Genomic DNA, 13,497 nt, shown 5'->3' with positions numbered 1-13,497 from the left:
TTAAGACCTGCGTGCTGGTGCACATGTGTGCACGCATGTTATAAAATCAGGGGTCAGCGCGCGCAAGGGGGTACACGATTGTGCACCTTGGGCGTGCCGAGCCCACGCTGAGCCGCGCTGCCTTCCCCCGTTCCCTCCCAGGCCGCTCCGAAATTGGAGCAGCCTGTGAGGGAACTTCCATTCCCCCTAACCTAAGCTTCTCCAGCCCTATTCTAACCCCCCCAAATTCTTATCATACCTTTTGCGCCTGCCGGCACACGATCCTCCAACACAGCAGCAAATGGCCACTGTGTCGGAGGCATCTGATCCCATCCCACCCTGCCCCAGATTGGCCCGCCCCGCCCCCAGACACCCCTTTAGTAAAGCCCCAGGACTTAGACGCGCCCCGGGGCTTTACGCAAGTCACCGGGCCTTTATAAAATAGGCCCGGTGCGTGTAAGGTGATTTTCGCACGTAGAGCTTTTAAAATCTGGCCCTATATGAAGGTTATAAAATATGCATAAATATACCTGGGAACATGTGCATGCATGTAAGAAACACCACAAATACATTTTTGCATTTATGTGGATACATTCTGAGTTATCCAGCTAAGCAGCAGATAAATCTAAAAAGTGCTTCTTATGTGGCTAAATCAGATATCTTTAGATGTATCTGGCTATCTGATTTTGCTGGATAAATAACATTTTAAGACATCTAGCTAAATAGCGACTTTGCTGCTACTTAGCTGGATAACTTGGAACTTATTTGGCTAAGTACAACAAAGCTGCTATTTAGCTAGATAAGTTGAAATTTAGCCAGATAAGAGTGCACGACTGGTTTTCCTGCATATTTTTACATGTAATCTTTTTTAAACTCTTTATTTATAAGTTTTTCTGACATATACAACAGGAGGCAGCAAAAAGGAAAAAAAAAAACCCTGTAGAAAAATAAGCAAAAGACCCCCAACAAAATAGTCCCCCTTCCCTCCTATAGATTTCAAGAGCTTAGCCATGCAGGAAAGCTGTAGATATTCAATATGAAATATTTAAAAAGTCCTACCATAATTCCCATTAAGGATATGCAGAATAGGCTTAACCACAATATTTTTATTTATTTATTTATTTATCAAGTTTTATTTACTGTCGTTCGGTTTCGCCATCACAACGGTTTACAAAGTTGCAATGTTTAACAGTGTTTCCAAAACAGTTCATGTGGTTGCTAAAATGGAAGATATCATTTATGAACTAGGTTTGTAGATTAATCAAAACATATTACAGAACTGAGTAATAATCACAACTTTCTTGGGTCCATCTGTTTTCCTCGTGTTAGAGGGGAGCGGAGTTTTTGGGTCAGTGGGTGAGTTGGTAGGCTTTGATAAACATCCATGTTTACAGCTCTTTTTTGAAAGTTTTTAAGTTTTCTTGTATTCTTGTATTGAGTTTTCTTGTATTGAGTTCTATTGGGAGGGTGTTCCACAGTTTGGGGCTTCCAAGTGAAATTGCTGTCTTTTGAGCTGAGGTGAATTGTTTGGATCGAGAAGGTGGGATCTTTAATAGACCTTTATTTGCTGATCTGAGGTTTCTGTTTGGAGCATGCAATTTTATGGATGAACTAAGCCAGTTTGTTTGTTTTTCATATATTATTTTATGTAGTATGGATAGAATTTTGTATTCGATCCTAAATTTTATTGGGAGCCAGTGTAGAGATATAAGTGTAGAAGTGATATGATCATGTTTTTTTAGATCCAGTGAGTATTCTTGCAGTTGCGTTTTGCAGGATATGGAGTGGGTGGATGGTATTAAGAGGTAAGTTGAATAATAGGGAATTACAGTAGTCCAGGTTGGAGAATATGAGTAGTTGAAGGACTGATCTGAAGTTGGGAGAGAAGAAAGGTTTTAATTGACGTAATGTTAGGAGTTTGTGATAACCGTCTTTGATTTTAGCTGTGATGTGATTTTGAAGGAGAGTTCTTTGTCAATTATGACTCCAAGGTTACGTGCATGATTGACTGGAGTGATAGCCACTTTTTGGTTTATTAAGTTGAGTGGTGGGTAGTTGAAGAGAGTTGTTCTTTCTATCCAGTATGATTATTTCAGTCTTATCAAAGTTTATTATGAGTTTCAAGTTGGTTAGTAGTTGCTTCATTTTGTTTAGGTAGGTGGCTGGTTTTTTGTAGGTTTCTTCCAATGAGTTGATTATTGGGATTAATATTTGAATGTCATCTGCGTATATGAAGTGAGTCAGGTTAAGGTTTGATAGGAGGTGGCAGATCGGAAGGAGATAAATATTGAAGAGTGTCGCTGATAGCGTGGAGCCTTGGGGGACTCCGGTGTCTAGATTTATATTTTTTGAAAGGGTGTCATTGATCCATACTTGGTATGTTCTTTGTGATAGATATGATGTGAACCATTGTAGGGTTTTTTTCTTTTGCACCAATTTCAGATAGTCATTCAATCATGATAGAGTGGTTTACCATGTCAAAGGCTGCTGATAGATTGAGTAGTACCAGAAGGTAGTTGTGGCCATTTTCAAAACCTTTGAGTATGGTATCATTCAATGATAGCAATAAAGTTTCTGTGTTCAGTTGATTTCTGAACAAAAATTCAACTAGTTAATATTGTTACAGCACCCTAATAAGTCGTGAAATCTCGAAGTTGCTAACTTTAATAAAATTCTTATTTTATTTCAATCTTAATTAAAATTTGTTGATTCATCAATTTCGTAACAAAAATTTTTTTTGAATATTTTTATAAGGAGAAGATTAGACCTCAGCACCGGCAAAGTAATTCTGTCAATTAGCAGAAATTTTTTGTAGCCGTGTTGGTACAATCACTGGTCTAGAATCTAGTCCTGTATTTTCTCTATTTTTCATAAAATTATGTGTCTTTCAGACTACAATTTCCTGGTTGATCGGAGATTTAAAAACTGCACCACCAGTCAAATTCTATTAACTGAAGCTCAAGACCACAAATTCCAGGTGATATTGGTGCACATGAGCTATAGGATTTCAATTACTACAATTCCTTGGTTTTAGTTAACCATGGAATTAAACCTCCTTTACAACTTCTCAATTGCGCTGACTTCAACTCAGAACCAAAAGGTTTCCAGTAATGCAAATTTTTCAAAACTGAAACAGCTTTAAATGGTGCCACCCGACAAATGGAACAGATAAACTGTTGGTGATGATGGTAAAACCATTAATGTCCCGACAATGACTTATCTTGAGATTTGTAGCCCAGATATCTTTTGGCTAAACAGACCACTTCAATTTCTTGACTGAAGCCGCCAGAACCGCTTCAATTTCTTAACAGAAGCCGCCGACGTTGACAACGTTTCTGAACCTGCACAACACAACAGCGGAACAAACAACAGTTTTGAAGGACGAACCATCCCCGGTGATGAATTTATGACGTATCATTTTGTCTACTGATATGATTGCGGATCTGGATAAAGGTCTTTCCTATGTCCCCTGTTGCAAAAATGATCCATTTCAAACACGCATTGACCTATATAGGTTTTTCAGATGGTTACAATTAAAATTGTTTTTTTCAGACAAGGAGGTAAATGATAGTTCGATTCTAACCCCCTGGTCTACTTGGGTACCACCTGGTCCGGTTGATCCGGCGATTGCTACATTTATACAGTTGGTTTTGAAAGATCTGTCTTGTTTGGAGGATCAAAATATTTTTGATAAGAGGCATTTTGCCTCAGATTGGTCTCATCCTCAATATCAAGCAGTTAAACAGTTGTCCAGTAGTAAGGAGATAATAGTAAAACCTGCCAACAAAGGCGGAGCTATAGTGATTCAGAACACTCAAGACTATGTTATGGAGATCCAGATACAACTACAAGATTCTACATATTATCACCCTTTAACAGAGGATCCAACTCAAGATCTTCAAAATCAAATTGAGATATTAGTGGATCAAGGGGTAAAGAAGGGGTTCATAACATCAAGAGAGGCCAGGGCGCTGAAGGTGCAATATCCGACAGATCCGGTTCTATACACTCTTCCTAAGATACATAAGGATATGATGAAACCCCCTGGTCGTCCAATTGTGCCTGGCAGGGGTTCAGTGTTGGAACCTCTGTCGACTTTTTTGGACTTTTTTCTGAAACCATTTGTGAAGGATTCTCCTGCATTTGTACAAGACACTTCACATATGTTGCGATTATTGCAAGAAGTCTCGGACCTCCCAGACAATTGTTGGTTGGTTACATTAGACATCTCATCATTATACACGAACATGCCGCAACAAGAAGTGTTTATATTTATGGAAAGAGTTTTACATTCACGTCCTCGTCCATACAAAGTTCCATCTTTGTTTTTGTTGGATTTCCTGAAACTGGTGTTGTTTAAAAAAAATTTCAAGTTTGATGGGAAATTTTTCCACCAGATTCAAGGGGTGGCGATGGGGGCCACAATAGCCCCGATATTGCTAACCTGTATGTTGCATACTTTGAGGATCTTCACTTATATCCTTCTATGTGGTTTGCCAAAATGCTGCTCTATAGATGATACATAGATGACATTTTTTTCATCTGTCATCATCTCTTGAAGATCTCCAACATTTTCTACAGTGGCTCAATAATTTAAATCCCTATTTACAGTTCACTGCTCATTATGATCAGAGATCTATTTCATTTTTGAATATATTAGTGACGCGTGAGGGTAACACCATCAGTACAACTTTATATCGTAAAGATACAGATCGAAATAATTACCTGCGTTACTCAAGTTTCCATCCCATTAAACTCAAAGATGGGTTACCTATATCTCAATTTCTTCGATTACGGCACATATGTTCTACCACTGAAGAATTTCAGACACAGGCACTGGATTTATTTACGAGATTTATCCAGAGAGGTTATCCGAGATCTGTATTAAAAAGTGCTTTTAAGAGGGCTCTTTTTGCAAATAGATCTTTGTTACTTCAGTATCAACAACGGCCATTTTTGCAACAACTTATGTGTACTTTAAGGTACTCGGCCCAAATTAATGCGATAATATTTATTTTATTTATTTATTTAAATCTTTTTCTATACCGTCGTTAAGGTGGGTACCGTCACAACGGTTTACAGTAAGGCACAAAAAGTAATGCTATTAACCTCTATCAGATTACAAAGGTGCCATAATGTTCGGTAACATGGTTTTAATCAATGTTAGTTGTTAAATGAGTGTGAACACTATCATGTCCCGGTCGATTCTATAGCGGTTTTGAGTCTAGGACTCATTCTATAAGTAACTTATCCTTTACTGATGAATTCTATTAAAACAAAAACATACACCCTTAGTGATTACTGTTTGCGTGGGTGTTTTGTCCCTTGCACTTCCCTGGTTTGAACCTTGCATTTCCCTGGATTCTATTCTCCTTTCTCTTTTTGAAAGGCTTGTTTGAATAGCCAAGTTTTAAGATTTTTTCTGAAAGTTTTGTTCTCTCTTTGTAGTCTTAATTCCAATGGCATGGAGTTCCATATTATGGGTCCTGCCAAGGATAACACCCTTTCTCTTACCTGCGTTAGTCTTGCTGTCTTGACTGATAGAATAGTTAGAAGAGCTTTGTTGGCTGATCTTAATTTCTGTTGGGGATGTGTACGTGAAGGGCTGTGTTCAGCCAGTCTGCGTGTTCGTTGTGTATTAATTTGTGTATGGTGCATAGTGTTTTGTACTGTATTCTTTGTTCAATGGGAAGCCAGTGCAATTCAGCCAGTGTTTCCGTAATGTGATCTCTCTTCCTTTTTCCAGTTAATACTCTTGCAGCTGTGTTCTGCAATATTTATAGTGGTCTTATGGAGGTGTATGGTAAACCTAGTAGAAGGGTATTGCAATAATCAGTGCTTGCAAATATTAGCCCTTGTAGTACTGAACGAAAGTTGGCGGCTGTTAGAAGGGGTTTAAGTTTTCTGAGGACCATGAGTTTGGCGTATCCTTCTTTTACTTTTATGGATATATGATGTTTTAAGCTTAGTGTCAATTATTACTCCTAGATTCCGGTTTTGGCACTGCACGAGGTTTTCAGTCAGGTCCAAGATTTGCATTTTTTAGGGGGCAAAATTTGTGGAATATGGTGGTTCATTCCACTTTTGTTTCTATGATAGAACCATCTGACAGTGGGGGTCACCGCACTTGTGGACACTGTGATATGTGTGCCCTCTCACTGACTGGTGAACAGTGGCAGGTTCCTCATTTGAATATGACAGTGGACCTAAAGTCTTTGACAACATGTGATGCCGAAGGGGTTATATATGTTATCCAATGCCCGTGTAGATTGGTATATGTAGGTAGAACAAAAAGACGAATTAGAACCAGACTAATAGAGCACAGAAGCTGTTTGAAGACATCTAAGATGGCCGCTCCATTAGTACAGCATTGCATGCAACATCAACATGTTTTTTTCTGATTTGCAGTGGTTAATCATGGAAAAAGTACAGGTGAGCTGTAGGGGGGGAGATATACAATATCGTTTGAATAGACGTGAACATTTTTGGATTTATAAGCTGAAATCGATGGAGCCATATGGATTGAATGAAAAGATCAACTGGTACTTCCTTATTTGAATAAATGAGCATGAAATGTGACTGTGTTAATGATTTTGGGGAGAGATTGGATGTGGATGTATGACGACAAAAATTATTTTATTACATCTGTGGTGTCGGGTCATAAAATGTTGGGTCATAAAATGTCTCAAAAGAGAACTATGTAACAATTGGGTCATGACGACCTGGTTGGAAACTCCTGCTTGAAGTTGTGAGCGAGATAGACGCTTGACATCACTTCCGGGTTCCGTCTATGGGTGTCCGGATAGAAGACTAGTAAGATGAGGAAATCAACATAGTCAAGACGACCTGGTTGGGAACATGGTCCGACCTGATTGAGAACATTTGAGCCGTAGGAACTTCCGGTAGGAGTACTTTAAAAGGATCCAGTTGGTTGCTGTGTTTTGAAAGAAAAGCGAGTCCAAATTTGGACCGCGTCTGCATTATTGGATTTAAAATAGCTGCCGGCGATTATGAATAAGTGTGAAGGATTTGTTCCCCTGAAGCAGGACCTCGATGGTGGGGGTCCGAAACGCAATCGTGTTGGGCTATGCAGATGAGTATCACTGCTGAATTTTGTTGAGTTTACATCGAAAAAGTGACATTGTTGTTGGGCTATGCAAATGAGTTTACATCGAAAAAGTGACACTGCTGAATTTTGTTGAGTTTACAAAAAAGTGACATTGTTGCTATCTTATTTAAAGGGAAATTTGGAGCCTCCATCAGATTGTTGGAAGAATACATTTATGATAAAAGGGATAAAAGGGATACAAAAATTATTTAAAAAATAGCAAAACGGACCTGAGACCATAAAGAGAGTCTGGTTGAATACCTTGACCCCATGAGTAGTAGTCCTACAAAAATTTATATTCCAAAATTTATATTCCTTTTTGAAGCGAGACAGTTTGAATGAGTTTATAAAAGAGATACCAGGTACACCATCATTTGTGATACCCCTAGTACCACCATAAGGGACTTGATGCCTGATGCCTACCTGCTTTACTTCTAGTACCATCATAGGGGACTTGCTGCCTGATGTCTACTGTATACTGTAGTAATAATCATGCTGGAATCTGTTTATAGTTTCCAATTTAACGTTACTGCTGAATAACTGAGAATTAATACAAATTCATAAAAGTGGCCTTTTACAGTTCCTTATTCCACAGTCCATTTAAACTGTTGGTTTCTTTCAATAAATCTGTGACTTTGTAATTAAATTAATTTTTTCTTGTATTTTGGATTCTTTCTAATTTTAGAGGAAAATGGCGCCGGCAGGAGATCGACTGCAGGAGCCATTTTCCGTACGGAAAACGATTCGCGGCAGGAAATCGCTCTTTGACCCCTGCTGGACCCCCAGGAACTTTTGGCCAGCTTGGGGGGGCCTCCTGACCCCCACAAGACTTGCCAAAAGTCCAGCGGGAGTCCGGAACGACCTCCTGCGTCGAATTGTTTTGGTCTATGGCCGCCGCCATTTTGCGGCGGCCATTTTGCAAAATGGCGCCGGCTGAAGACTACACGATTTAGTGTGCCGGTTTTCCTGCTCTCCCCCTTCCCCCAATTTAGCTACGGACCGCCGCTATGGAGGTAATTTAAGCTATGGACCGCCGCTACGGACCCCCAGGTAATTTAAGGCATTTGGGGGGGGGGGTTCGGGAGGGGGGGGATTTAATTTAAAGGGTCGGGGTGGGTTTTAGGGGGTTTTAGTGTGCCGTGTTTTAGTGTGCCGCTGGACCCCCAGGTAAGTTAAGGCATTTGGGGGGGGGGGGTTCGGGAGGGTGGGGGATTTAATTTAAAGGGTCGGGGTGGGTTTTAGGGTGTTTTAGTGTGCCGGTTTTCCTGCCCTCCCCCTTCCCCCGATTTACGATTTTTTGACGATAAATCGGGGGAATTGGTATTGTATCGTGGCCCTAATGATTTTTGACAATTTAAAATATATCGGACGATATTTTAAATCGTCAAAAAACGGTTCACATCCCTAGTGGAGGCAGACGTTGGTCACCACTCAGTCTTCATTGTGAACAGTATGCCCTGAAGCAGCATTTGGAGTAGCAAAACATGGTGGTGTAAGCTTTTTGTCTATGAAGAATTTTTGAAGAGATAAGTTCCTGTGTTTTGGGACTTTTTAAGATTGAATGATAAAGAAAAAGATAACTAAGCAATGTAAAGCTTCTTAAAAGGGTTTTTTTTCCCAGTGATGGCAGCTAAGTGGCTGAGCACCACAAGACATTTAAAGTTAAATATTTTCTGGGGGGTGTGCTATCTGAGGTTTTTTTCACATTTGCTTAAGTTTAAAGGAAAAGGGATCCTTTATTTTTGATGGTTAATTCCATATTTTATGTGACCTAATAGAAAAGAGTTTGATAAAGAAAATAATACAAAATTTCAATGAAAAAAATTGATATACATTTCAAAAAATTCAATATACATTTAAAAAATGTTTTCAAAAATATTTTGAATGGTATAATATGTTTTAGTTGGAATAATTGTGTGTTGGCACTTGGCACACCTTTGGAGACACTTTGATGAATTGTGATTAAGCTGTGTTATAAAACATGAGGCTTGGCAGAATTGGGGGTCTCACTGGTAGGCTCAGTGTTGACTGTTGTGTTGCCACCCCCCTCTCCCTCGGTGTGGGAAGAGCATGTGTTCATACTTAATCACCAGGGACAGTAGTCGGTAGACATCCCTGGTGCTAAAATTTGGTTGCCCTGTGGGGGGAGCCATTTTCTAATTAGCCCACCCTGGAAGAAACAATTTGTGGCCATGGAAAAAACATCCACATCCACATTATCAATAGTTTAACAAAACTGTGTGAGCATATGATTTCTTGTCACATATGCTCATACTTGCCCAATAACTAACACAGTCATTTAATACAACATATGCGTATTTTATAGCCTGCATACACTTTTGCGGGCTGATTATAAAATATATGTGAACAAATGCTCAAGCCATTTACACACATATATGGGCTCACATGCTTTTTTTAAAGTTTTTTTTAAAGATGTGAAAATATCTGCACTCATTTCCAGAAAATTCTTTCTTTAGTACTTGTCTTAGATTTTTTTAAAATGTCTCTTCTATTCTAAACATATTCATTCTTCTTAAACAGTTCTACTTGATTTCTTTTTTTTTTTTTTTTGGAGTGGGGGTCTCTAATTTTACTTCGATTGACTGCAATATTGCTAATCTCTACTTTTATTGTTTAGTTCATGGGATTTCTTATTCTATAATGTAAAAGCAGAAATATGACTACAGATCAGAAAAATGTATGAAGTATATTAGTGATCAAATGGAAGTTTTGGAGTTAGTTTCTAAAATGTTCTTTATATGCTTTTCATTCTGATCCCAAAACCCTCTGAGAAAGATCAGATTGAAAGCAAGTTTGAAAATTCATTAAAGAATGTTTTCCTTCCTTTTCAATTCTTTTTGGTTGGTGTACATAGTGGTCTTGACATTGTCAGCTAGCAGGTTATTAATATTGTGTAGGTAGCAAAGATAGCATTTGTCAATGAAAAGAAAAAGCACAGCTAATTAAATTATCTCATTGTATTTTTCATTCATTTATTGGTAATTTTTATTTGCAAAACTATTCAATAAGTGCAGTATGTTCATCATATGAGATGAACATTTTTCTAAGTTAGAAGGCATTGCTAAATAGATTTAAAAAATAATTGCACTCAATACTAATATCAGTAAATTATTTATTATAAAAAGAATCCTTCTACATACATGGAGGTGCTGAAAGATTTCATACTTGCTACAATGAAATTTCCTAGAGCTTAAATTAGAAAATAAAAAGAAGAAAACCAGTACAATCACCACTTAATGAGCAAAGCATTATTTTTCAAATGGAAAATCAACATTCTAGGTCCCCTTTGGGGATTCTTTTTCCAAGTGAAGGCAAATCCCCATGGGAAAATGAAACAGCAGTTGGACAGTGTGTAACTAAACTTTCTCTTTGTTTCATTTGTGTGTGTGCTAATTTTCATTGAGTTTTTTTTCCTCATTATGAGGGCAACAAGCAGGAATTTATGTGAGAGAATTTACTATTATATTAATAATAATTATAGTTATAATTTTAATATTATTATTATTCACAGAATTAAAGAAACAAAATGTATGTAGAGAGATGTCCAGGATTGGTTCTGTAAAATGATTATGGTAAATGTATAATTTATAGTAGGAAGTTAATTTCTATTTTTTTAATAGTTCTATTTCCTGTTGAATCCTATCATGTTATAGAAGTCAAACTTCATTAGCATTAGTAACATGCATTCTATTTAATGTTTGGGTACTTGATAGGTTCATGATGGACCTTTGGTCTAACCCAGTATGGCAATTTCTTATGTTCTTATGTTCTCATCATTTCTAACTTCATGACCTGACATCAGGATGTGTGTATTATTGCTGTGATATATATACTTCTATTCCAGAGGTGCATGTTATCTTCAGAGATGATACATATCGTAAAACAGTGGTCCCCAACCCTGTCCCGGGGGCCCCCCAGCCAGTTGGATTTTCAGTATATCCACAATGAATATGCATGAGATAAAATTTGCATGCACTGCCTCCATAACATGCAAATTTTCTCTCATGCATATTCATTGTGAATATCCTGAAAACCCGACTGGCTGGTGGGCCCCCAGGACAGGGTTGGGGACCACTGTCGTAAAAGGTATAATGAGGGTTAAATTCAGGGTTTCTCTACTCTTAAAATGCAGTTCTTATAGCTGCATTGTTTTCCTATTTCATACTATAAAAAGATCTGGTTATTTGAATATTTCTCAGCTCTTAACCTCAAGGGTTATAAATAACTTTAGTTTTCAATGTGACCAACCTTGTTCTTAGACCATATTTATAAAAAACATCTGACAAAGTTTCATTGTAGAAACCATAAAACCAGACCAATTAATGAATTTTGTTGAGAACTTCTGGTGTAAAGAATTTTATATTCCTAGAAGAGTAGCTGTGGATGAAAGGGTCAAAAGATGAGGGAGAATAAATTACTAAGTGTCTGCAACCACCAAGAAAAGAGAATCAGTTGGCTAGGAAAATAAATAAACCCAACAAAATTTTGTAGTAAGGGACTTAGGGAGTTATTTACTAAAGCTTGCACACACGAAAAGGGACGTTTCGCACGCAAAGTGTCCCTTTTTGCGTGCAATAGCAAAAAAGGGATGGAGTCAGGGTGGCGTCTGCCCCGGAAAAGGAGGAGTAGGGGCGGACGAAGTGAGGACATAGCAGACAGCGAAAAGGTAAGAACCCTTTTCGCTGCCCATTTCCCACCCAATGGCACCCCTTTTATGATGGCGCTATTGGGTGCGAAAGCTGGCAGCGATCGCACCGCAGAGGTGCAATCACTGCCGGCTTTCGCAGGTCCATCCCCTGCTTCGCCCCCCGTTAGCGCGCAATTCAGGGATCCCTTCGACATTGGGAAATCTAGGCCTATGGATGGTGTCTTTTCAAGATAGAGGGATGGGACCCCTCCCACATACAAGTTTACAAAGAAACAGAGAAGGAAGTCAGGTGCTTGGAACTGAGGTTAGAAGAGGAAGGCATGTTTCACCTGTTTCCAGTCTAATAGGGCAGAGAAATTTGGTGAATGATGCGAGGAAGCTGCTGTAGAAGAAATCAGGAGATAGTTCATGCAAACTACAGTAAGGTATATGCTGTGAAGTACTTCTAAATGGCAGTAAAAAGAAACTGCTTTGAAAGTTTAAAGTGATAGTTATGTTCTTGCAGAGAATGCAATATGTAACTGTAAGGGAGCTGAGGCAGAGATTGAACACTGCTCCAAATATACTTATAAAGTTTGATTTCATACTGAAGCCTTATGTTTAACCTTAGATGCATATAAATATTATTTTGCTATGTGGAATTTGACTAACGCTGGTGGCCAGGATGGTCCCCCCCCCCCTTCCGTTTACCACACTCGACACCCTCCTCCCTACCACCCCGATATCCCAAATTCTCTTGCCACTTTAATAAGACTCAATATTCCATAATGGGTAACAAAGGCCGCAGCTTTATTAATCAAAACACAAATGATATTTAAAGTACCTAAGCCGGGCAAGGCCACATGTTATCACCGTGCTGCCTGAATCAGCTGTCCGCCACGTTCAAGCAAGATGGCTTGGTGCAACTGGCCCCCCCTGCATGTCAAGCAATGGGGACCACACCTCTGGGTGACTCCATGCCCCCTGACATGTCGGTAGTTTCCTAAACTGGACTTAACCCACTGTTTTTCTAGTTGGCACTTCCGGCATCACATTGCCATGCCACCCTGGCTCAGCTATCCCGCCCCCGGCATGAGGTAGCTATTAACTTGCATCTTGTCCCCCAACCAAAGCTGCGGCCCAAAAAGGATCAAATACCCAGGCACACCTCCAAATCTTCCTGGAGGGAGTTATTAAATAAGTCCTGCCCTATATCAGACAGGTGTGATGGGTTTGTGGAATAATGTGGACTCTTGGTCGAAGTGGCGATGACTCCTCCCATGGGGAGGGACCCCATGATGAACCACAGTGATAGGCTAGACCCTAGTAAGCAGACACTGAGGAAGGAAAGCTTTATTGTACTGCTGATGTAAGTAGAATCTTGCTTCAAGGAAAAGATAGTACTGTAGGTCAGCAATATCACAGTAAGCTCAGACAGTCTCTATAGATGATGGTCTCACCCGGATGTTGCAAGGTTGGGTAGTGTTCCACAGTGCGGGATATGCCGAACCTGAAGGGTGGGAAAAGGAGAGCTGGAGCGCAGTGATACTCACAGAGTGGCAGTGCTGGTAACTTCCTTGGTAGAAGAATGGAGAGTGGGACCCGAGGTACAGGAAACCTTGAGCAGGATAGACCCTCGAGGAGCGAGTACCTAGGAGCATCAAAGGATCCTGGAAGAAAGTAGATAGGACCCCCAAGGAGTGGGTGTCCTAAATTAGGTAGTTGAACCCCGAAGGGCAGATAGAAGCAAGAGGCCCCTGAG

The sequence above is a fragment of the Rhinatrema bivittatum genome, chromosome 3, assembly GCF_901001135.1.
Source record: "Rhinatrema bivittatum chromosome 3, aRhiBiv1.1, whole genome shotgun sequence".
Lineage (NCBI taxonomy): Eukaryota > Metazoa > Chordata > Amphibia > Gymnophiona > Rhinatrematidae > Rhinatrema > Rhinatrema bivittatum.
The sequence above is the reverse complement of the archived record's forward strand: the minus strand, read 5'-3'. Positions refer to the sequence as shown.